Source organism: Tachypleus tridentatus, chromosome 2 (assembly GCF_004210375.1).
Source record: "Tachypleus tridentatus isolate NWPU-2018 chromosome 2, ASM421037v1, whole genome shotgun sequence".
Lineage (NCBI taxonomy): Eukaryota > Metazoa > Arthropoda > Merostomata > Xiphosura > Limulidae > Tachypleus > Tachypleus tridentatus.
In genome coordinates, this window is record NC_134826.1 from 42,081,356 (window position 1) to 42,106,498 (window position 25,143).

Sequence of the window (25,143 nt, forward strand, 5' to 3'; positions counted from 1 at the left end):
TCTGCTCAGCACGAGCATCGAAACCCGAATTATAGCACTGTAATTCCGCAAATTTACCACTGTACCACTGAGATCCAGTATATTGATTATTGTCTGTTTTCTTTTATTAGATAATAAATTACTAGGTACGGTACAGTGTTTATAAAAATGCTTTGTTTTGGAACAAATTAAAAACAAACTCTTTATAAAATAAATGTCCATGTATTTTAATCGATAACACTACTTGCTATTGTTCTTGCTTATGCTTTTATTAATATTTTCTTGAATATATTTTAGAATCCTTATTAGGAGTAGTATTGTTATAGAATTTTTATATTCACTGATCTTGTTTCCAATATAGAAAAAGCGACATTTTGTATTCTGTGTGGTTCTTCCTTCTTCTATCTTCTTTCCAACAATTACAAATTTACACCCCTCCCTCTACCGTTGGGACATCGGTAAGTCTGCCGATTTACAACGCTAAAATCAGGGGTTCGATTTCCCTCGATGGACAAAGCAAATAGCTCAATGTATCTTTACTATAAGAAAGATACACAGACATACACTCCTCCATTATTTTTCGACCCCTCGTCTTCAAATTTGGAAGGGGTATATCTTGTTTTAATATGCAGTTCCCGCATGACAAGGTGGGTTAAGGCGTTCGACTCCTAATTTGAGGGTCGCGGGTTCAAATCCCCGTCGCACCAAACATACTCGCCCTTCCAGCCGTAGTACCCCAAGAGGTGGCGGAGGGTGGTGATGACTAACTGCCTTCCCTCTAGTCTTACACTGCTAAATTAGGGACGGCTAGCGCAGATAGCCCTCGTGTAGGTTTGCGCGAAATTATAAAAAAAAACAACACCAATATACAGATAAATGACTTTTAACTTTTTATATGTAAGTCCTGTTAGATTTTAAGGGTTAGAGGTAAAACATTACAAAAACACGTATTTTGAGCTGAAATTTCCTTATATTTTTGACAATTCAAGTTTTGGTGTAAAAACAACAACAACAAAACAAAAATACGAAACCTTGTGAAATTGTTTAATTGAACAAATTTTATGAAAAAAATCTTAACTACAAGTTCCTCGTTGGATTAGTCTTAAGTTTACGAACCTACAACGTTGTGAAAGTTTGGAAAAAAATATCAGAGTGGTAAAACCTATAAGGCTCTTTTGCATAAGTTATAAACTCAATTAAAAAAATAATGGTACAATATTATTCGAAGTCTGGACAATTCATACTTATTATTGTTTTCACAGGTGAAATTCATGCAGTGTGTGTCTTTCATGAATGACTAAAATGTTTAAAACATTACATTAATAATTAGAATGTGACAATAATTAGGATATTATATTAATAATTCGATATACTGATTTTGGTGTTTTTTGTTTTTAATGAAGAATGATTTCTTTCTTACCTGGAGTAAAATTATGTGTGTGTTTTTTTTCTTATAGCAAAGCCACATTGGGCGATCTGCAGAGTCCATCGGGGGAATCGAACCTCCGAGGGTAAACTTGAAGGAATATATTTACGATAAATTTGATGTGAATATGAACGTGAGTGTTCGTTTTAATAATTTGAAGTGAAAATTAGGTGGGGGTACTACAGGGGGTCATACGAAATAAAACTGGGGTTGTCTTTCCTCATCAGGTACTACTGTGGGTCATACGAAATAAAACTGGGGTTGTCTTTCCTCATCAGGTACTACTGTGAGTCATACGAAATAAAACTGGGGTTGTCTTTCCTCATCAGGTACTACTGTGAGTCATACGAAAAAAAACTGGGGTTGTCTTTCCTCATCAGGTACTACTGTGGGTCATACGAAATAAAACTGGGGTTGTCTTTCCTTGTCATTTGCTGCAAAAAATGGGATGCGATCATAGTGACATTTCTTTTTACTGTCTTATAAAATTGTATGTTATTTCTAAATATTAGTTAACACCTAATTCAAAATATATTTAATTAACCAGAAAACAAATGAATTGTAGCAAAGTTTAATGACTGTCAGCGTCGTGTGCACGTGCGACTAAAACTACGTGTGTGTTCAAGTCCTGTTATTAATGTCAGTAGTTCGCTATCGATTAAAACACCTTACGCACGACGTTGTAAACAAGGTTCCGGTTGCATTAGCCCCGCTCAGGTTAGAGACTAACACATGGACGTTACGCAAGTAAACTTCTAGAGGTTTGCATTGTGCTAACCTTAAGAAAAGTAATCACCGTGAGTTTTGATTATTAGCACACGAGCGTCACGTGAATTTTTCTCATAAAACAAGTGCAGAACATTAGGCACGTGTGAGTTCAGCAGTTATAAAAACGAACAATGTATTACATTAACGTTAATGAAACACAAACCGATAATTTCCGTAAATTAACACAAATATTTCGTCCGACTTCATTAGGAAGTGGTTTGCGCCATAGATGGATCGTTAAGTTACTGTTACCTAAAGACCAGTGTAATTACCTTTAAAAGCATTACATTACAATAAAGAAAGTTAGATAATCAGCTTTTGACATGCGATTATTGATGTTTTGGTCATAACACGCTGTTCCTTGTGGAATCTGCATCTTTGATCTTTACAGAGCACGCTTATTACCATACACCATTAAGTTATAGACGAAGTTTTCCGTTATTGCGGCATAGCCCCAGGTGGGACAAAATTCTGTCTTTATCCAGTTTATTTTTTGTCCATTGATCATTGGACGAACGTGTCGATTGTTAGTTGTGGCAGGAGCAAGATGTAATTATATCGAATTATCATAAAAACAACACAAGATTACTACAATTAAACTGCTGGTCCAGATAACTAATGTTGTCCTTCCAAGCCAGCTTGTCTATGACTCTGCTTTGTTCGGTTATTATGGTGAGTTTCTTAGAAATGGATTGTTTGTTCAATTGCGCGCAAAGCAACTGCAAGGTTACCTGCCGTAGGCGTTTCTAATTTAGAAGTGATAAGGGAAAGCAGCTAGTCAACACCACCCGCCCCAAACTGTTGGGATACTCATTAACAACGAATAGTAGATTTGTTTGTAAGAAGATTCGAACTCACGATCCACAGATTGTCTTAACCACATGGCTATGATAATCCTTACATTAATTTGGTGGGTAGGTGGGTGGGTGGGTGTGTAAACTATGCGTTTAGGATTGATATATGTGAATTGTGTTGGATTATGATAGATTTGCCAATTATATATTTGTCTTTGGGCTAAGTTCTGTGCCGATAAGCTTGTTTGAATACTTATCAAAATAGGCAGTTATAGGTGTTTAACGAGGATACTTGACCTGAAAGTTTCGCCCAGACAGCGAACAGGATTTTGAGTAAACGTAACGTAACGTATTAGAATTAACTTGTTGAACTTTTGTAACAATCGTATAAGATGGCTTCATAGATAGTCTCCTCAAATCATTATACTGAAGCTTTTAATTTTCATCTATTTGAGGTTAATGTACATGCATATGTGAACAGGACATAAGCGAGTCTTGGAAAGTGGTATGATCGATCCCTAGATGGCGCTTCTCACCAATCACGACGATGCTACTAAGTGGTTATCCATCTTGGATGTTTCTTAGTGGTAAATTAGTTGAAGCATGGTTTCCTATAGAATTGGTAATGTAATCTATTTGGTCACCGCTGATGCATCAGACCTTGGCTTGATAATGACATTCACGTGAGTGTCGTATTTGATTCGTTGGGTTTTGGTGGACGAGAAATCAGAAAAGCGTCATCAAGGAGTATCGGATAGTATTAGATTAAATCAATACCATCATGTCTACTGTTGTCCTGAGATATGGTCATCCAGTTTTTTCTTTTTTTCATTTCTGATATGGATAGTTTCGGGTCCCTGTATAACATGGTAAATATATTAACAAAAAAAATTTAAACAATTTTTCATCATTACCCTCTAAAAAGTATCGAATTAGCAGGTGACAGTTCTCGGTCTGAGATCATGTAGGCCTGGCATGGCCTAGCGAGTTAAGGCGTGCGCTTCGTAATCTGAGGGTCACGGGTTCGCGCCCGAGTCGCGCCAAACATTCTCGCCCTCTCAGCCGTGGGGACGTTATAATGTGACGGTCAAAAGAGTAGCCCAAGAGTTGGCGGTGGGTGGTGATGACTAGCTGCCTTCCCTTTAGTGTTACACTGCTAAATTAGGGACGGCTAGCACAGATAGCCCTCGAGTAGCTTTGTGCGAAATTCCAAAAAACAAAGAAAAAAAAAACAAACTGAGATCATGCTTATAACAAATAAATAAATTAAAGGATGAAAAAGCGACATCTACTGGACTCTAATTCAGGATGTATCAGAAAGTCAGACACAACAAAACAGATTCTATATGTTCTACTTCTAGGTTCACAAATATTCTAACTTAGCAATACTCCGTGAATGAAGTGGATGAAAATGTCCCAAGTTAGGCTCATCACGATACTGTAACTTTAAACACAGAATACACTGATGACCACAGACGGGTGCGAACTTACGAAGGTGACTACACTGTATAATATGGGATAGGTGAGTAGTCACGACCTCTAAACTTATTGGCCCTTGTGGTATGTGTTCTTTTGTGATTAGTATTTATGTCTATTTTATTTTAAAGTAGAATAAGAGGGACAAATGCCCTGAAGTGTTTGAACTATTTTACCGAGAACGTTTTAGAGTTGTTTAGTAAAACAAAAGACTTAGGAGACTATTTGAATATGATACTAAAAATACACTAGTTTCATACAAAATATCTACTGGATCCACTTTAGCTCAAAAGTGACCCAATTAAGCCAACGAACTGGTTTGAGACGGAACATGGCTCAAATTAGAAATAGGAATTTTTTTATTAATTCTAAAAGGAATTTTTAACTCATAGAGTAAAAACGAATGCCTGGAAATAGACTCAGGACAGTTTAGATTCTTCTTTCGAGAACTGATGGTTTTCAGAAACTTGGAAGCTGTTGAGAAGACAGCTGATATGATAATAACAGCAGAGTTTAGAAATTACCAGTGAGCGCTTCCTGAATGAAACTCGGGGTTATTAGGAAAGTGATCTAAGTAAAAGACCCTATAATACAAACTCCTGATGGCATCTTAAAGGACTTAATGTTGCAGGATTTAGTTATTTTTAGGGTAACACGGTCGAAAGCCATGAACTGATTGACTATTATTTTACTTACACATAAAGCTGATTAATAGTCTCACCTCAGACCTTAGAACAGTTTAATTTCCCTGAAATACAAGACTATTTTTCTGACATGGTAAATGTAATCACACGTTCACGTCATTCAGAATCAATCACTCTTGACTAAGTAGATCCAATATACGAACAACTGTAACTCAGCATTACGAATGAACGTGTATAACTAGTTGACTGACAGCATCACGTGTCACACGTGTTACATTGTCCAGTGGAACAATACGAGTTTTTTTTAGCACTTTTCACTTAATCTAGGAACGTTTCAAAGTAAGCATGGTATGGGCTGGCGCAACCCATTAGACTAAATCATTTGTGTTCGTTCACATACACCTCTATTGGAAAAAGATAAAAAAGATATTATGCAGAAATATGGTGGAGAATTTATCTTTGTCGTCATGGAAACACTTTCTACTTGTTTCGTTTGTATTCTAGAATCTCGAACCAAGCCCGTTCCTAAGCTACTGATGGTGTCGTTTTTTCTAACCTCCGTTTTAGGTATTTATCATCCTAAATTCCAAACTTTTCCCAGTTTGCTTCAAGTTTAACTTTTAGTTTCCAGACTCTAAATCATGAGAAATAAGAAAACTTGTGACTAATGCTTTGCAATACCAGGCACTATTGACGTTACTAACTCACAACATCTCACTAGAAATGTTTTCTAAATACTGGATCGACATTTGAAAACTGAGAAATGTCGTAACTAAGCCACTTTTTTTTTTTTAATAAATTCTGGTTTTGCAGTTAAGTGTTCTTTATCCATATATATTGCTTAGTATCCCCGAAAATAGAAATGATCCTATGAAGCAAGTCTTGGCCACCTTCTACGTAGGTGACATCATTTGTGAAGTTTTGGTTTCTGAACGCGATCTCTTTGTCTGATCGGTGCAAAGATCCTGCAACCAGAGTAAATTCATCATCTTTGAACGTATGTTGTTAAAGGATATTCACAGAGATGTACTAAACTTAAGCTACCTTCTGGTCTCTTATTTCTAATCCTGGTAGTTATATCTTGCGGGCTCTGCATGCCCAGGTGATTAGGACTCTCGATTCGCAATCTATGGGTCGTGGGTTAGAATTTCCATCTCACCAAACATGCTCACCCTTTTAGCCGTAGGGGCGTTCATTATATGAGGGTCGATTGCACTGTTTGTTGCAAAAGAGTATTTCAAGAGTTGGCGATGGGTGGTGATGACTAGGTTTTCGTTTTAGTCTTTTACTGCTAAATTAGGAACGGTTAGCACAGATAGCCTTGTACGTAATTCAAAACAAGCTAATAAACAATCATATTATTTTGCTCTTGTGAAAGCTTTCTTTGCTTTAAAGCTTGTCAAGATCAAGTGTGGTGACGTCATTGATATTAATTTCTAATAAAAAAAAAAGCTATCTCCAATGATTCAAAGGAATATGCAGTAATATGCAATCTTAATTAAGTATACTGTCAAACTACCATACTTGCATTTTGTTTTCATCATTCGGGTACCCATGCTTTTAAGTCTCAGTAGCTCATTATGGTCTCGGTTGATGAGGATCGTCAAAAACCCAACGCGGTAAATGTAAAGCAGTTTTTTCCAAAAGCAACCAGGATCTCACTGTTCCTATCTAGTGAAGGATTAAACGACAATCCAGCAATAACGAAAAGAAGGATTCTGAAAATCTTCAAGGTTGCTCTGACATAAATGATTAGTAAAATAAATAGCAAGCTCTAAACAAATAAGTTAATCTATGCTGACTTACCCAGTGTGGCAGATGCAATAGGTTGTTGTGTTTGAAATTTGCGCAAAGCTACTCGAGGGCTATCTACGCTAGCCGTCTCTAATTTTGCAGTGTAAGACTAGAGAGAAGGCAGCTAGTCATCACCACCCACCGCCAACTCTTGGGCTACTCTTTTACCAACGAATGGTGGAATTGACCGAACATTATAACGCCCCCACGGCTGAAAGGGTGAACATGTTTGGCGCGACGGGAATGCAAACCCGCGACTCTCAGATTAAGAGTGCCACGCCTTAACCCACCTGTCCATATCGGGTCATGATGCAATACATAGTACGTTGGAGAAACTACACGAAAGAAGATGGAGTGAAGATGAAATGAGTCGAAGCCTTTCTATATACAGTCGCCATAGTTGGTAATAACTTATATATTACATTATGACTGGCTCACTAAACATGTCTGAACATGTTTGGGGACCATAACATCTGATGAATCAGAATCATACAAAAGTGTGCATCATATTTGTTAAAGAAATAATCATGTATTAATTTCTCTGTCACCAATAGCATAAAAGATGGCTTTACTAGCGTAGGAAGCAATTTTCCAATGTGACTGCACCTAGGAAACCGCGCCATTTTGAGGTTATTTGAAACTAGCTCATTCTAACGCTCTACCATTTTTTTCGTGCAACAGTTAAATGCGATTAACTAAGAAATATTTAAGTGTGAAGCAATTAACTTTTAAACCACTCTGTGTAATTATTTAGAGATATTAATTGTATGATATGAAACAGTGGAGAGGTTTAAATGTTTGAGAGAAAAGATGGATTTTACAGATACCGACAAAATGTTAGACTTTCAGTCGCATCAGGACTATTGCACTTTTTATATTAATTCGCACCACTGCAAGGAAAACAAAACGGATAAATGGAACATTAGAAAACACATTACGATTAAAAACAGAAATCGCTAGTGAAAAAAATATTTGTCAAAAATTATAAACTTTGAGAAAAATATCTCAATATATATTAAAACTTAATAAAGAGAAATTCCCCTCTACGAAAATGAAACTGTCTAAGACGGTTTGACTGAGTAATGAACGAAACTTTATTCCAAATGTACAATGTTTTGACAAGATTTTGTCACCATCAGATACATAGATAATAAAGATTTTTCGTTACTCAGTCAAGCCGTATCAAATATTTTATATCCCAAAAGATGCGCTTTACATATAATGCTTTCCGCCCCTTTTTTCGAAATCAACGTTTGGCTAATGTGCGATCAAACACATTTTACACTAGTCTACTTTGAGTTACAAAAAGTAACTTTTTTTAAAGATTTCTGTCATTTCAAGTCTTTCATGAATACCTTCCCCAATCATTTGTGTCAAAAATAATGCCTGTTTGTTTTTGAATTTCGCACAAAGCTACACGAGGGCTATCTGCGCTAGCCATCCCTAATTTAGCAGCGTAAGACTAGAGAGAAGGCAGCTAGTCATCACCATCCACCGCCAACTCTTGGGCTACTCTTTTACCAACGAATAGTGTGATTTACCGTCACTTTTAACGCTCCCACGGCTGAAAGGGCGAGCATGTTTGATGTAATGTGACAAAGAATCGAACCAGTTAAGCTCAGACTGCAAATTGAGCACCTTAATCACCTAGCCATGCCGGGCCCAAAAATATTGAATTCTAATGTTTTAGTAAGATATCGAAATAATGTTGCATTATAAAACATTTCTAAGACATTTCAAGTCTTAGTTGGTTTATCATTAAATACAAAGCTACATAACGGACTTTCTTTGCTATGATTACTGTGAGTATCGACAACTGAATTTTAATCTTAAATGTATCTTACATTTACTTCTGAGAAACAGGATAGCACATTTTCAGGCATGCATTATGATAAAGCTCTAGAAGACGTCATGTTAACCCCTTAATTCATCACATATAATCACTTTACAATCCTACTTACTTAATTAATGAAAGACAATTAAAAATGTTAATCCTATTTCGTTTATTTCGGTGGAATAAGAAGCCAGCAAACCAATTGTAAAGTCGTAATTAGAATTTAAGCTTGTGATAAGTCGGGTATAAAAACTTTTTTACAAATGATTTTCACACACATAGGAAAGTTGTTGTCAAGTTTGAAATGCAAAAGGCATCGGATGTTTAGTATGCTATTTTAAAATGATTTTGGAACCTCACCACGTCACTAAAGTCCATGTCGCCACGTCTGGCCTGACCCTGCTGATGACTGTGCATATTGACAATGACACTGCAGAGTAATTTCCATTGCAAAAGTCTCCGTCGTAAGTGTGACATGTTAGCAGTCCTTCCATAATTTACATAGTGTACAAGGATGACAGTTTCTCAGCGTCATTTTCTGTAATAATATTGAAATAATAATAATGAACGTATGCTAAAGTAACTAACATGGTTAAAACTGCCTACAAATGGTTCATGTTTCGATCCTTCTGTGTCTTATAAAATGTGAACCTTAACCTCTACGTACTTCTGTAAGCTATTAAAGCATATTTTGTCTTCTACAAGTTACACTTTTATCATTTGCTTGCTGCTTCGTTACGTGTGTACAAAGTACAAATGTTATATTATTATACTACACACACTTAATACAGATATCAGCAAACATGGTGTTCTTGAATTCGATTATTTAGTCACACTCGAAAGTGTCAACATGAGTGAAACTCTTGTGCGGGTGCAAATATCTACTGTTTTATAAAAAAGAAAATTGCCTATCCCTACTTTATCGTATTACAAGGTTAGAGAAGAAAAGGCTGGGAGTGGCCTAGTGGGTTGCATGCCCAGACTGTGAACGAGAGGATTCATGGTTCTTGGTCCATAGACGCAGAAACATTCTTCACAGTTTGGGCTACGATCAAAGTACATTATTAGCAGTGGGTGTTGTTGACTAGCTGTTTATCTCTTCTCTGTCGTTTCAAAATTAGGTGCGGATAGGCGCTGATAACGTTTGTGTAGCGACGTTCTGACACAAACAAACTGAAACTTAGTAGAAATTTTTTTCATTGATTTTGCTCAATTTCCAATTAAGTTTTGCTAACATATTGTTTCTCCAATTACAATGATATTTTCAAAGTATTCGCAAGTATATATTTGTTAAAATAAAATTGTAGAGAAATTTATATGAAAATATGTCATAAAATCCAATATAAATGGTACGAGTAACAAAAACTGTCTTGTAAGAAACTAGCTGTAACTGAAACAGCTCAAAAGTATCAGAAAAACACAAACTAGCTCTGACTGAAACAGCTTAGAAGTATCAGAAAAACACAAACTAGCTGTAACTGAAACAGCTCAGAAGTGTCAGAAAAGCTCAAACTAGCTGTGACTGAAACATCTCAGAAGTGTCAGAAAAACACAAACTAGCTCTGACTAAAACAGCTTAGAAGTATCAGAAAAACACAAACTAGCTGTAACTGAAACAGCTCAGAAGTGTCAGAAAAGCTCAAACTAGCTGTGACTGAAACATCTCAGAAGTTTCAGAAAAACACAAACTAGCTGTAACTAAAACAGATCAGAAGTGTCAGAAAAAAAAACTAGCTGTAATATAAACAAAACATTTTTTCAAGCAACGTGCCCTTAGTGCGTTTGAGGGCCTACACCATTTATAGTTATGTTGTTACTATGTTACTGTAACATCTGTGATTGAATTACACCAGTTAATACGCTGTAGTGTTGCATTATTACTATACTTTTGCAACAGTTGTGATTACGTTAAACCAGCCATAACATTGTAATCACATTACTACTATATATTTTCTAACATTTATATACATATTAATCGTGTATTACATTTTCATTATGCTATCCGATTCACTTTCATTGCTAATTACTGCAAGTTGTCAAACTTGTACGGTATGTAACGGACACTTAAGTATTTAACCGTCGAGCGTAAGACAAACTCAGAGATTTAGGTGAACAGTACTTTATCTATATAACAATACTTTGATGTATTCAACAATATTTTATGTATTTAACAATACTTCGATGTATTTGACACATTTTCACGTATTTAACAATATATTCACATACTTAACATTATTTCATGTATTTAACAGTACTTTGATGTATTTTGGGTAAGATCAGAATATTGTGATTCATACATTCAACAAAACGTAAACAAAAATAAATCTTAAAGAACCTTATATTTTACTGTATACCGTTGCGTTCCAGATCCACCTTGTTCGTCAGTGATGTTAGCAGTGAGACTTGATAAAGGACGGATATTCTTACACCTTACACAATGAAATTAAAACCTTCTTGTTGGCCCGCAACAGTGACTTCTATTTCAAATATAATATAAACATCAGTAATTTTATTTTGTGGAACATGATAGTTTACCTTCAAGTTTTAAGCTTCTAGAAGATACAAAAAAAAGGTTTTTATTAGCCTTAGCATAAAGGTTTATAGAATAGCCCTGAGCTATTTTTTTTATTTGAAGCACAGTCTTTTAGCTTATAGCTCCATCATCTCTTGACCGATTTGAAGTCTAATTATAGCCACGGCTATCGAGGATTCCCTCTTGTTTTATTTTTCTGTCTTTTTTTTTTAATTCTTCTATCTCGTAAGGTGTTTTAAAACTTTAGTTAAAATGTGTGATCGTTTAACGTCAATGAGTTTCAGCAATGATCTCTCTTTGTGACGGAGCAGTCTTCACCAGAACTGTCAACCGATTTGAAGTCTAATTATAGCCACGGCTATCGAGGATTCCCTCTTGTTTTATTTTTCTGTCTTTTTTTTTTAATTCTTCTATCTCGTAAGGTGTTTTAAAACTTTAGTTAAAATGTGTGATCGTTTAACGTCAATGAGTTTCAGCAATGATCTCTCTTTGTGACGGAGCAGTCTTCACCAGAACTGTCAACAAACGAAACTATACAAGGCTTCCAAGGTTTGGTAGAAGTGCTGTTCCATGTACATAGATTTAATGTGCTATTCTTTACTACCAATATAAAGTGGGCTTTGCCACAACCACCTTTCCTTCTCATATCAATGTACAGTGCATACTTAACATTGTTCATGGCAACATATGCATTTCGGAAACTCTTCATTATATGTATTGGTACTAGGAACTGGATTTTCATGAGTCATGAAATGGTGTTTATTAACATTGAGCGATTTGCAGCACATTAAAATGTTACTTTTTACATGATTTTACTTCCTTAAGCATCTTTTACCGAGAACGTCAAATACAGTTGTAGATGACCAGTTTCCTTGAGAAAGTAATAGATAAATATTTAATTGTGATCTTATGGTGTAGCGCGGCTCCATGTATCCTCCTCCACTGCTCGTACCGGAATAATTGAATTCCATGTAATTGGTTGCATAAATGGTTCTGCACCCGCTGACAGACATTAAAGGACATACTAGAAATTTAAATGAACAACAATTCTGGCTGGAACGCTGTTTAATTATCAGTTATCACTTCACAAACCAAAGGAATGGGTTACTGAAAAGCAACAACATCGTATTTGATAAAATAAAACGTGCAAAGTTTCAAGAATTCTCTCATTTCATTTAAAAACTTTTGTTACGCAAAGAATCGGTTTTTATAAACTGTCATACAACGGTTTGGGAATTTAATGAAATCAGAATTCGTTTACTTTCGTTAAAGTTAAAAGACAGAGATAGGCTTAACACGTCAGTTATACGTGCCAACGAATTAAGTATTTTCAAACATTAAATAAAATTGTAATTGACTGTTAGAAATATTATTTTGTTTAATATATTACTTTTAAAATTGTATTAATTAATTTGTCTTGTTTTCTATTGATATATTACTGTTTAAAGCGTCGTAAAGGGTGTGGCACTCAGTATAACAAATATCGTTTCTCTTCCATGAGACAGAGCTGATTATAAAATATAGAACAAGTAAAATTAAATATATGTAGGCATTATCTATATGAATCAAAATAAATCCAGAACTGTTTAATATTTTAAAGAACAATCCAATAAATTCGTGTGTGTGTTTAACTCCGTTATCAACAAGATAAATGATTGTACGGTTTGTACGAGGATTATGTAAAACCGAAACGTTGAGCAAATAAAAACTTCGAAAGAGTGAGGAATAGTGATCACCTAATTTCTTCATAATTATATATTTTTTCTTTGCTCTTTGACCTTAAGGTTCTGATTATTTACATTCGTGCAAGTAATGCAAATGCAAAACAAGCCTTAAACAAAAAACACTGTATAACAATACAGAACCACCAGAGCACAGGGTATAACGTGGGCTATGTGTCCTGGCGACTTTGTTTTATTCTATAGCTTTTTAGTTAAGGCTTGTTTTCCATCATAAATATGTTTCATGGATTGGTGTTAATGTTTGTAGCACAGTCTTTCCCTTCTTCTCGCAGCCCGGCATGGCCAAGCGTGTTAAGGCGTACGACTCGTAATTTGAGGGTCGCGGGTTTGTATCCCCTTCGCGCCAAACATGCTCGCCATTTCAGCCGAGGGGGCGTTATAATGTGACGGTCAATTCCACTATTCGTTGGTAAAAGAGTAGCCCAAGAGTTGGCGGTGGGTGGTGATGACTAGCTGCCTTCCCTCTAGTCTTACACTGCTAAATTAGGGACGGCTAGCGCAGATAGCCCTCGAGTAGCTTTGTGCGAAATTAAAAAAACAAACAAACAAACCCTTCTTATCGCAAGTTCTCAGCGGGATAACGGTAAATTTATGGGTTCAGAACGATAAAATACAGGTTCAATACGCGTGGTAGTCGCAGCAGAGAGTCTAAAGTGTTCTAAAACAAAATACACAAACACATTTTAATGTAAATATTAACCTAACTTTCTAGATAACGTTTATGGTTACATCAGATATATATATGTGACCTCTAGTTGCTTTTACTAAATATTTTGACATTGACATTATAATTATTTGAAAATCCACGTAACAGCAAACAATCTGTGAAAATTGTTATACAGAACAGAGATCGTATGGGTTTATCAATATTCTCAGTACGTCATAATCACGAATTCCTAAATGAGGGAATACATAGCGTTCAACCAGAGCTACAAATACTCAGTTAGTCAGTGCTTTTACAGATCATAAAGGCACAGTTTTCTAATGTATTTTAATTACACTGCATTAAATAAGGATTTGTGCGTTATTAAGCTAGCTTTCACATAAGTATACTTAGTGACCCCCTCCATACAATATCTAACTAATGACTAATAAACATTACAGTTCAAGTATTGCTATATAGGTTGGATGTTTTCCGTCAACCAACTCTTTCAGTCCGGCTATGAGTAATATTATATGTTAACGACTGGGGAACAAAGTTAATGACTCGTTTGCTGGGGAAACGGAACAAACGGTTATAATAACTTTAGTTACAGTATTATAAATAACTTATCTTTGGGATTGGAAACAAAAAAAACAGTAACAATTAAAATGCTTTATAACGTCCTTAATGAAATACTGAAATAACTCGTGAAGCACATTCAAATACGCATTCACTTTATCACGCACGCTTTCTCTCGAAAAACTGTGTAATGAGAAACTAATTCTCAATAATAAGGAACGCCAACTCGACTGCTTGACTCCGAATAAACAATTTTAGTGCATTTGTTAAGCTTTGCTAAACTCATGAAGATATGCTGTCTTTCAGAATTTAAGAAATTATAAATCTTATTTGAATATCAATCATATTTGTTTCCTACATTTGTTTGATTCGTAATTTCACCCAAAGCCACAACAGGGTTGTGATACAGATAAGATAATTCGTGATTCTCTTCGTAGATGGTAAAGTGTTAATTAATGGCTTTAATTAACGTGTTTGAAGAGTACTAAATTAGAATATGGAGGTTGTGTACGTTATAAAAAACAAACAAACAATATTCGATCCTCAGTTGTCATCGTTACAATTCATGTCGTTACGTTTGATTGTACTTTATTTGACGACAATGTATATTATCAATAGTCCTGCAATTCAGTTTCCATGGTAAAAAAGCTCTATGTTAGGGTTGTAATGTCAAAAACATACCACTATTCGTTTCTTCTTGCTTTATTGCAAGCTGTCTATTCTAAGAGTACAACGGCTTCTCATTGTTTTTTCAGCAGTTTGCACAGAAATCTATTTTGTTAAGTCCGGTTACTTTGTATGGAATAACATCAGTAGTCATTTAATTCTATAGCTACTTGAGGTACGTGACGATTGAAAGAATATGTCGTGAATGCAAGTCACGTACACGTAACCAGACGAACGTCTTTCTTGATTATTTTGCGTACTTTTGCTTGTGGCACATGAGAAACTTTCGCCACTGATATTTTGTTTTAGTGTATTCTCAGTCGTTACAGAAGACTACACTTTGTTTGTTGTGGCTGGAGTACAACTTATTGCAGGTCTCCTTTTGGGTGGTCCTGATGCTTCAAGTTGATTCATATTCCTTTGTTCTCCAATACTATTAAGTACAAGAGATATTCCGTTTTATAAATTCTAAGTTTATGATCTGAATAGATCTTTATGATTTGAGTGTATGCATATTTTGTGTGGTAAAGACTGTTGCATGCTCTGCCCAAAATCGACCAGTTTCAAGCTACATGACACTATCTAAACAACGACAAGCAAGGTTAAAATATATTATTCTTAACCATTTAACGCAAACTGGAGTTTGGTACGAGACATTTCTATTAGGGTAACTAAAATAACGTTCTATAAATTCAAAATGTATATTTACTGGCTCAATATTTTCCTTTCACAGTTACGTAAAAAGTTATCGATAACCTAGAAGTTCGCTAATTCACTGGCCTAGCATGGTCAGGTAGTTAGGGTACTTGTCTGGTCAGGTAGTTAGGATACTTGTCTGGTCAGGTAGTTAGGGTAATTGTCTGGTCAGGTAGTTAGGGTACTTGTCTGGTCAAGTAGTTAGTGTACATGTCTGGTCAGGTAGTTAGGGTACGTGTCTGATCAGGTAGTTAGGATACTTGTCTGGTCAGGTAGTTAGGGTGCTTGTCTGGTCTGGTAGTTAGGGTACTTGTTTCGCAATCTGCGGTTCGTTGGTTTGAATCTCTGTCCCGCCAAACACACTCGCCCTTTCAATTGTATGGGGAATATAATGTTACGGTCAATCCCACTATTCGTTAGTGAAAGAGTAGCCCAAAACTTGGTGGTGGGTTGTGATGACTAGCTTCCTTCCTTCTTGTCTTACACTGCTAAATTGGGAACCGCTAATAGCATTTAAAGAATTTCCTCCCAAGCTTTACTATTAAGAAACAAAATTTTGATAAACGCACTCGAGGCTATTTAACTTAATTTATCTTATATATTTCGCGAAAGATGAAGAATGTTTAGTTGTTAGATAATTATTTTGCTTTTACACAGATTTAGAAATTTTAATTTATCTCGATTTTCTTCATTGCCACTAGATGACACTACAAGTAAGAAACCGTGTTAAATTTGTTTGTGATCATACTCTATAATTTTGAGCAATAATAATACATTTTATAATAGCATTTTATTTAATAGACAAAACACAGTCCAGTAGTTTAAATATTCTTGATTTACAAAATGGTTAATCTAAATATATTTATTTTTTGAGTTTGAAATTATACATAGTATCCTACACATTGTGGCGATTATAGAAGAATTCGTCATTTTGTAAATATTTATCTCGTTGTCTGTTAAGCGTACTACTTAAGATGATTTTTTATAGCAATGTTCTCACTATAAACCAGTGTAATCATTTAGAATTAACACCAAACCCTTTGTTTGTTGTTAAGCACAAAGCTACACAATGGGCTATCGGTGCTCTGCCCACCATGACTACCGAAGCCCGATTTTTAGTATTGTAAGTCCTCAGACATACCGCTGGGGCACCGGGGAGAGGGTCAGGGAATTTTTTTTCTCAATTTTAATGGAAAATCTGTGGAGAAAATCCTTGAAATTCTACCTTATGAATAGGGATATATAATACGTTTGTTTCTATGTTTGAAGTTCACACGAAAGCTGTATAACAAGACATTTGTGCTCTGCCCACCATAGATGTCGAAATCCGGTTTCTAGGCTTTTAAATCCGCAGACATAATGCTGTGTCACTCTAGGATTGTTTGTTTGTTTTGAATTTCGCACAAAACTACTCGAGGGCTATTTGTGCTAGCTGTCCCTAATTCAGCAGTGTAAGACTAGAGGGAAGTCAGCTAGTCATCACCACCCACCGCCAACTCTTGGGCAACTCTTTTACCAACGAATAGTGGTATTGCCCGTAACATTATAACACCCCCACGGCTGAAAGGGCGAGCATGTTTGGCGCGATGGGAATGAGAACTTGTGATCCTCAGATTACGAGTCGCATGCCTTAACACGCTTGGCCATGCCGAGCCCCACGAGAGGATTACAAGACGTTTATAAATGGAAATAATATGAATTATTTCGCTAGTTCTAAATATCTACTTTCTTTGCGCAACTTCAAATTTACACTAGATTCACAATCTGAGAATTACGAGATAGAAACCTATCGCCGAACATTATCAACCCTTTTGGAGCTTTTTCCTGTTAACATTTCTTTTTTGTTACGTCATGTCTCGTTCTTTCAATTTTCCCTCACTTAATTCTGCTTTTATTTCAGAATATTTATGCTAAATTGATTCTTTTAATTAGGAAAAAATCATTATTCTAAAACCTGAGGTCTTACATAACCGATAATCCCACTGTTGACATCATATCATAATGAAAACGATTCTTTAGAAATCCAAAATGATTTACAAATTTAAATAAGGATAAAATGCAATTTATGATTTACTGTCGATGTAAAAATGTGAAAATTGAAACCAAACTTACTTGTTTCGTTGTTTTTTTTGTATAAATCTTTGTTTGTTTCAGAGTTATCGTTCGAAGTTACACTAAAAGCTACCTGTGCATAACTAACCCTAATTTTTAATTGATAGGTTACATATGGAAGGCAGGTAGTCAATAGCATCCATTGTCAACTCTTTTGTATGAACGAACAGAATAATTTGAATGCCACTCACACAGTACACACATGACTCCAAAGTGCGGACACAACGGAATGTGAGCCATGAATCCTTGGATTATAGTCATAGCACTTTAACCAATAGATGACGTCCAGATCTCTAAAAAAATAAACAGGTTATTTGTTTCCAAATTTCTTACTTTCATCTACATCTATGATATTTGCACAGCTTCATGTTTACAAGTGACTACCAATGTGAGAGTTACAGGATTAAAACTTTTCGCTGAACATTCTCGCTCTTTAAGCCGCGAACGAATCCTTCTATTCACTAGTAAAATAGTAGCGAAAGAAAGCGATGGCCGTAAATGGTATTAACTAACTGCATTCCTTCTAGTCTCGGTGGACTCAGCAGATAGCCCAATGTGACTTTGTTTGAGAAAACACACACACACACCCTTCTAGCCTGTCTCTTTAAAGTACAACACAGAGAGCCCTCGAGAAGCATTGCGCGAACATTTTACGACCAAAACCAGTGCCTAAAAGTTAAAACGGTACTTACTGACTAATTTGTTTGAAGTTGTAGAAACATTTCTGTCTTTAAGTGCTTTAAAACGTTCTTGAATTGTAATTCACTTATATTTTTAGTCATTTACGATACCAACTAGTTTATATAACTTATTACAATAAATTATTTAAATATTTAAGCGTCTCTATTTTTGTTGAACTAGTGACATCAAATCCATACTTCAAATGTAAATTATTTCCGTGTTGCTTTCTTACACATGAAAATGTGGATCAATGTGGTTTTAATCTCGTCTCTAACATGAAACGCTTTATACGAAATGAACATTTGTATCATTAGCTGAAAACTCTCTGATCTCGCATCTTATTTATTTGAAATTATATTCCCTAAGCAATACTTTTCTAGGCTTTTAATTAATTAGTAAACACTGAAGCCATATTAAATAATCAGTTTGATAATTAGTTATTGGAGGAGTAGAGGAGAGTGTGGCGACTCCTTACTTCTAAATTTAGTACTACATTATTGTGTTCTAAGGACGTAATTAGAACCAGAGGGCACTCAGTGGTGCACGTAACTCCACCACGCGGCGTTTATCATATTCGGATCACAAAAAATACGAAATTGTGTTTGTAGGTCCTTCGTTACCAACAGACACGAACCATTTTTAGCAGAACAAATGAGGTATAATATACATACGGCCATCAAGTTTAATAAAAACACGATCATTTTTGATTGAGATATAAAACTTTACAGCGTGAAAAATCTATTACGTTTAACCTTTCATACAATGCATAAAAAATTGTCAATATTAAAAAATATGCTTTTTATGAAACCGATAAATACTTACATCACCAAATCAAATAAATTTGATCGTCAATGATGCTAAGTTAAGTTATAGATAAAGAGAAGGCAGTTAATCAATACCCAGCGCCAACTCTTTGGATACACGTTTTAAACAACAAGTGGGACTGACCATAACATGATAATAAGCTCACGGATGAAAGAACGAGAATATTCTCTGACGAGATTCGAGCCAAACATCCGCAGACTGTAAGTCGAACATCCTAACCACCAGGCCAGGCCAGGGGCCACGTTAAAAACACTTTCTAATATGTATTGTTGGCTTATTCATTATGGTCGTATTTCAGAAGTTTTAATACGTGTGTGACTGTTCATTGTAAGGCACTTATAAGAAGTAGTATTTAAGTATCTATAATGATGTTGTAGTTGTCAAATTCCAAATTCGATGCGGCCCGGCATGACCAGGTGATTAAGGCACTCGACTCGTAATCTGAGGGTGGCGGGTGCGAATCCCGGTCACATCAAACATGCTCGTCCTTTCAACCGTCCGGGCATTATAATGCGACGGTCAATCACACTATTCGCTGGTAAAAGAGTAGCCCAACAGTTGGTGGTGGGTGGTGATGACTAGCTGCTTTCCCTCTCGTCTTACGCTGCTAAATTAAGGATGGCTAGTGCAGATAGCCCTTGTGTAGCTTTGCGTGAAATTCGAACCAAATCCAATGCGATGCAATAGCGATGAACGTTAATCACTTAAATAAATTCATAGAGTGAAAGTGGTCCACATATATTTAATATTTTCTATAATATAGGCAGCATATTTGAATGATTAAAATAAGGCGCTGTTATAACAGTGTCGTTACATTGACTTCAGTGATGTCGAGAAACCCACTAGTTGAGAAATTTATATGCAAAAAACGGCTCGTTTGGGTTGAGAAAATATTTTACATAGAAGAGCGAACAACGTTTCGACCTTCTTCGGTCATAGTCAGGTTCACAAAGAAAGAGGTAACTGACCGGAAGCTGACCACATGTTTGAAAGGGGTTGTGTAACTGTGTGTTGAAATGTAGAGGGCGGTATTAGATGTTTGAATATATAATTTTATTTATTTTATTATATTAATATAGGTATAAAGGCGTTCCTTTATATTGGTTTATTTTGGGTTTAAGTTGTTGTATAAGTAAGGCTTCTTTAATTTTGCGTTTGTTTATGTTTGTTTCTTTATTTAGTATTTGAGTGTTTTCTATGGTTATGTTGTGTTTATTTGACTTGCAGTGTTCGAAAACATGTGAAGGTGACTTTTTATGTTCTTTGAATCTGGTTTCCATTTTTCTACTTGTTTCTCCAATATAGAAGTCGTGGCAGTTATCACATTGTATTTTATAAATAATGTTGGTGTGGTGTTTGTCAGTGTAGTTTTTACATAGTATAGACCTCAGTTTTGTGCCTGGTTTTTGAATAAATTTGGTATTAACTGGAATGTCATATTTTGTTACTAGTTTTTGCCAAATGTTGGTTATTTGTCTGCTGGTGTCCGGGAGTATATGGTATGCAGCAGTATATGGTTTCGTGATTTTTTTATTCGTGAGATATATTTACTTTTGTTGGTTGATTTTGCTTTCTGTCTAGGTGTGTGCGTATAATGTTTTCTACGGTCTGTGGAGGAAACTTATTGACGTTGATGAAGTATTGTTTTATTTTGTCTAATTCATCATTAGTTTTATCTGGTGAGCATAGTTTTATGGCTGTGTCTATTTGGTTTCTTAGTATGTTGAGTTTTTGTTTTGTTTCATGTGCTGAGTCCCAAGGAATGTATAGTCCAGTATGGGTGATTTTTCGGTGGATTTCTGTTTTGAATTGTGTGTCAGTTCTTGTAATTTTGAGGTTAAGAAATGATATTTGATTGCTTTCTTCCTGTTCACATGTGAAGTTAATGTTGGGATGTATAGAGTTAATGTGATTGAAAAAATTAAGTATGTGTTCTGTAGATTTGAATCCCGCAACCGTGTCATCTACACATCTGTACCAGTATAGTGGTGGATGTAATGCTGTGTTAATTGCTTGTGTTTCAACTTGTGTCATAAAAATATTGGCTAGAACTGGTGATACTGGGTTGCCCATGCTTAGGCCATTTGTTTTTATATAGTTTTGGTTGTTGAACATGAAGTTTGTCTTTATCGTGGTGAATTCTATGAGGGTTGCTAACTGGTTACTGGGAATTTCTATAGTTGGGTTAGGGTCTCGGATATTGAGTTCTAAGGCTACCTTGCAGGCTTCAGTGGTTGGAACTTCTGTAAAGAGGGATATAACATCGAAACTGGCCATTAAGGCTTTATGATTAAGTTGATTTAGATTAGACTTGAAATTAAAAGAGTCTTTGATGAATGAGCTGGCTGATGTTACATATTTGGAGAATGCCCATGCTATGTATTTACCAAGATTGTAATTAAACGATTCATATGTGGACATTATTGGTCGTAATGGACAATCTGGTTTATGAGGTTTGGGGATGCCGTATATTTGTGGTGTGCGTGAGTCGGTTTTACGTAGGTAGGAATAAAGTGTTTGTGAAATTGTGTTGGCTTTTTCCATTTGTTGTAGTAATTTGTTCAGTTGCGTCTCGTGTGTCTTTGTTGGATTTGTGTGTATTGGTTTAAATTTGTTCGTGTCTGATAGGATGTTATTCATTTTTTGGATGTATTCATTCGTGTTCATTATGACTATAGCGTTACCTTTATCTGCTTTTAGAATTTTTATGTTTTTGTCTTGTTTTAGGTTTTTAATGGAATTAATGTCTCTTTTTGTAAGGTTGTTTTTTAGTTTTCTGTTTTGTGAAATTATGTTGACGGTTTTGTGAAAAAATTCTTTGAAAAAATCGTTTAAGATGTTGTTTTTAGGTGTTTTTTGGAAAATATAAATTTGTAATTTTACCTGGGAAGTTTGGCTGTTGGATGTCAATAAAATTATCTAAGTTGTCTTCTTTCTGTTGGTTGTGTTTGGTTGTTTCCTTGTTTTTCTTCTCTGTAGAAAGTATCACAAGTCTCCTGGCTAGGTCTTCTAAACATGTTTTGATTGCTATGGTTGGAATGTACATAGGTGCTATTGCGAAGTTGAGTCCTTTGTTAAGTAGATGTTTCTCGTCTGTGTTTAATTGACGGTCGGATCTGTTAATTATGAGGTTAGTCAACGGTTTGTCGTTTTGGTGTCTTTGGTTTAAATTTGTTCGTGTCTGATAGGATGTTATTCATTTTTTGGATGTATTCATTCGTGTTCATTATGACTATATGCAAACAACAGAAAAGACACCAAAACGACAAACCGTTGACTAACCTCATAATTAACAGATCCGACCGTCAATTAAACACAGACGAGAAACATCTACTTAACAAAGGACTCAACTTCGCAATAGCACCTAGGTACATTCCAACCATAGAAATCAAAATCACCCATACTGGACTATACATTCCTTGGGACTCAGCACATGAAACAAAACAAAAACTCAACATACTAAGAAACCAAATAAACACAACCATAAAACTATGCTCACCAGATAAAATTAACGATGAATTAGACAAAATAAAACAATACTTCATCAACATCAATGAGTTTCCTCCACAAACCGTAGAAAACATTATACGCACACACCTAGACAAAAAGCAAAATCAACCAACTAAAGTAAATACAGCTCACGAATCAAAAACCACGAAACCATATACTGCTGTATACCATATATTCCTGACATCAGCAAACAAATAACCAACATTTGGCAAAAATTAGTAACAAAATATGACATTCCAGTTAATACCAAATTTATTCAAAAACCAGGGACAAAACTGAGGTCTATACTATGTAAAAACTACACTGACAAACACCACACCAACATTATTTATAAAATACAATGTGATAACTGCCACGACTTCTATATTGAGAAACAAGTAGAAAAATGGAAACCAGATTCAAAGAACATAAAAAGTCACCTTCACATGTTTTCGAACACTGCAAGTCAAATAAACACAACATAACCATAGAAAACACTCAAATACTAAATAAAGAAACAAACATAAACAAACGCAAAATTAAAGAAGCCTTACTTATACAACAACTTAAACCCAAAATAAACCAATATAAAGGAACGCCTTTATACCTATATTAATATAATAAAATAAATAAAATTATATATTCAAACATCTAATACCGCCCTCTACATTTCAACACACAGTTACACAACTCCTTTCAAACATGTGGTCAGCTTCCGGTCAGTTACCTCTTTCTTTGTGAACCTGACTATGACCGAAGAAGGTCGAAACGTTGTTCGCTCTTCTATGTAAAATATTTTCTCAACCCAAACGAGCCGTTTTTGCATATAAAAGTTACATTGACTTGTTCTTTTTTAATCTTTTAACTGCAAATGGTCACATGATTATTTCATGGATTGCAAGGATTTAAATGTTATCACGTATACCGCCACGTAACTTTCCATCTCCGAATACAAATTTATTTGAAATAAGGACCGATTAAATGATGTGAAGGCTTGATAACGAAACAAATACAGGGGGAAATACGTTAGGATTGATTCACATTAAAAATAACGTCAGGACGATTGTAACAATCATGTTTACAGCCGATGGTATTGGTGGTGTTGGTAGTTTCAACCTGAAAACAATACTTTATGCGTGGATATAGACGTCTCTAGGTTTCATGTACAGACAGAAGGAACACAGTTTGTTTGTTTTTGGAATTTCGCGCAGAGCTACACAAGGAATATCTGTGTTAGCTGTCCCTAAGATAGCAGTGAAAGACTAGAAGAAGAGCAGCTAGTCATCACTGCCCACAGACAATTCTTGAGATACTTTTTCACCAACGAATAGTGAAATTGATCGTAAAAGTATGACGCCTCTACGGTTTAAAGGGAGAGCATGTTTGATAGGAGGGGGAGTTGAACCCGCGACCCTCACACTGGCAGTCCAGCACCCTAATCACTTGACCATGCCGGGCCAGGGAAGATATTCAGTCGAACTTCGAGTCTTAGAACACACAAACTTGAATGCTAATCACTTGTTCATGTCCGACCCACGAAGCTTGTGACAACTTTGCATATTAAAATTAAAATACAATTTAAAAAATATGTTTTTCTTAATCTATACCTTTACATATTTGTTATTTTGTGTTTATTTTATTATTCATTATATAAAATACCTGCTGACGTCAATGGTGCACGAGACAACATTCGATGAATTAACGTTTTCTTTGGTTCATTGTATCTGAAATTTATTGTAATATACTAGGTATAGCAGCAACATTTGCGTTCAAAAGAAAGATCCGTAAAGTTTCGAGTTTCATGCTCTTCTCGGTTTAACTGTTCAACTGGCATTAGAGCCTTAGAATACAGAATAGTTTTATGGTTTCACTTTTGCTTTTTATTACTGATAAAAAAACAACTTCTATAATCCTCTTTTCACATGTAAGCTGCAATAATAGAGGCTTAATACTCACGTGGTTGGTGGACAACATGGAAAACGTCCAGAGCTGTAGTCATTCTGTCACCAAGCGACATAGAATGTCATTAGTCATGGGTGATGTACTCCAGAAGTAACTGCTTAAGGCCGGAAAGTTGAGGTGATTGATTGAATTAACAAGCCCGGAGGACACAGATACTGGAGGTGTGTTTGGGTCCTTTGTTTTTCGAAACGACAGTTCCAGAAGTGGTCATATAAATCCGTTAAAATCTTTACAACAGCGCTATGAGAGATGAAGCGCAGTTGGTGGAATATAGAAAGCATGTCAAAAGATAAGTAAGGGGATTCATTCCATGGTTAATAAAGGTTTGTGTGACTGTTTGTGTTAATAAAGGTTTGTGTGTTTAAATATCTCATTATCTAATCTTTTTTCAAGCATCTTATCTGTAATGTTATTTCAAAGATAAGTTTCTAATGCTGATAAATCCACTCAAGGCAGGAGAGGCCTAACACGTATTCATATGTCTTGAATATATGATAGAT

The 25,143-nt window shown here is 35.5% G+C and overlaps 1 long non-coding RNA gene across 1 annotated transcript; it reads right to left on the bottom strand.

Annotated features, from left to right (window-relative positions):
• Positions 1–3,516: 3,516 nt before the first annotated feature.
• On the bottom strand, positions 3,517–24,925 carry LOC143235474 (uncharacterized). Its single transcript, XR_013019211.1, has 3 exons — positions 24,638–24,925; positions 9,076–9,253; positions 3,517–3,824 (listed from the first exon to the last, which is right to left on the bottom strand). It is a non-coding gene; the product is annotated as an uncharacterized LOC143235474 (long non-coding RNA).
• Positions 24,926–25,143: the final 218 nt, after the last annotated feature.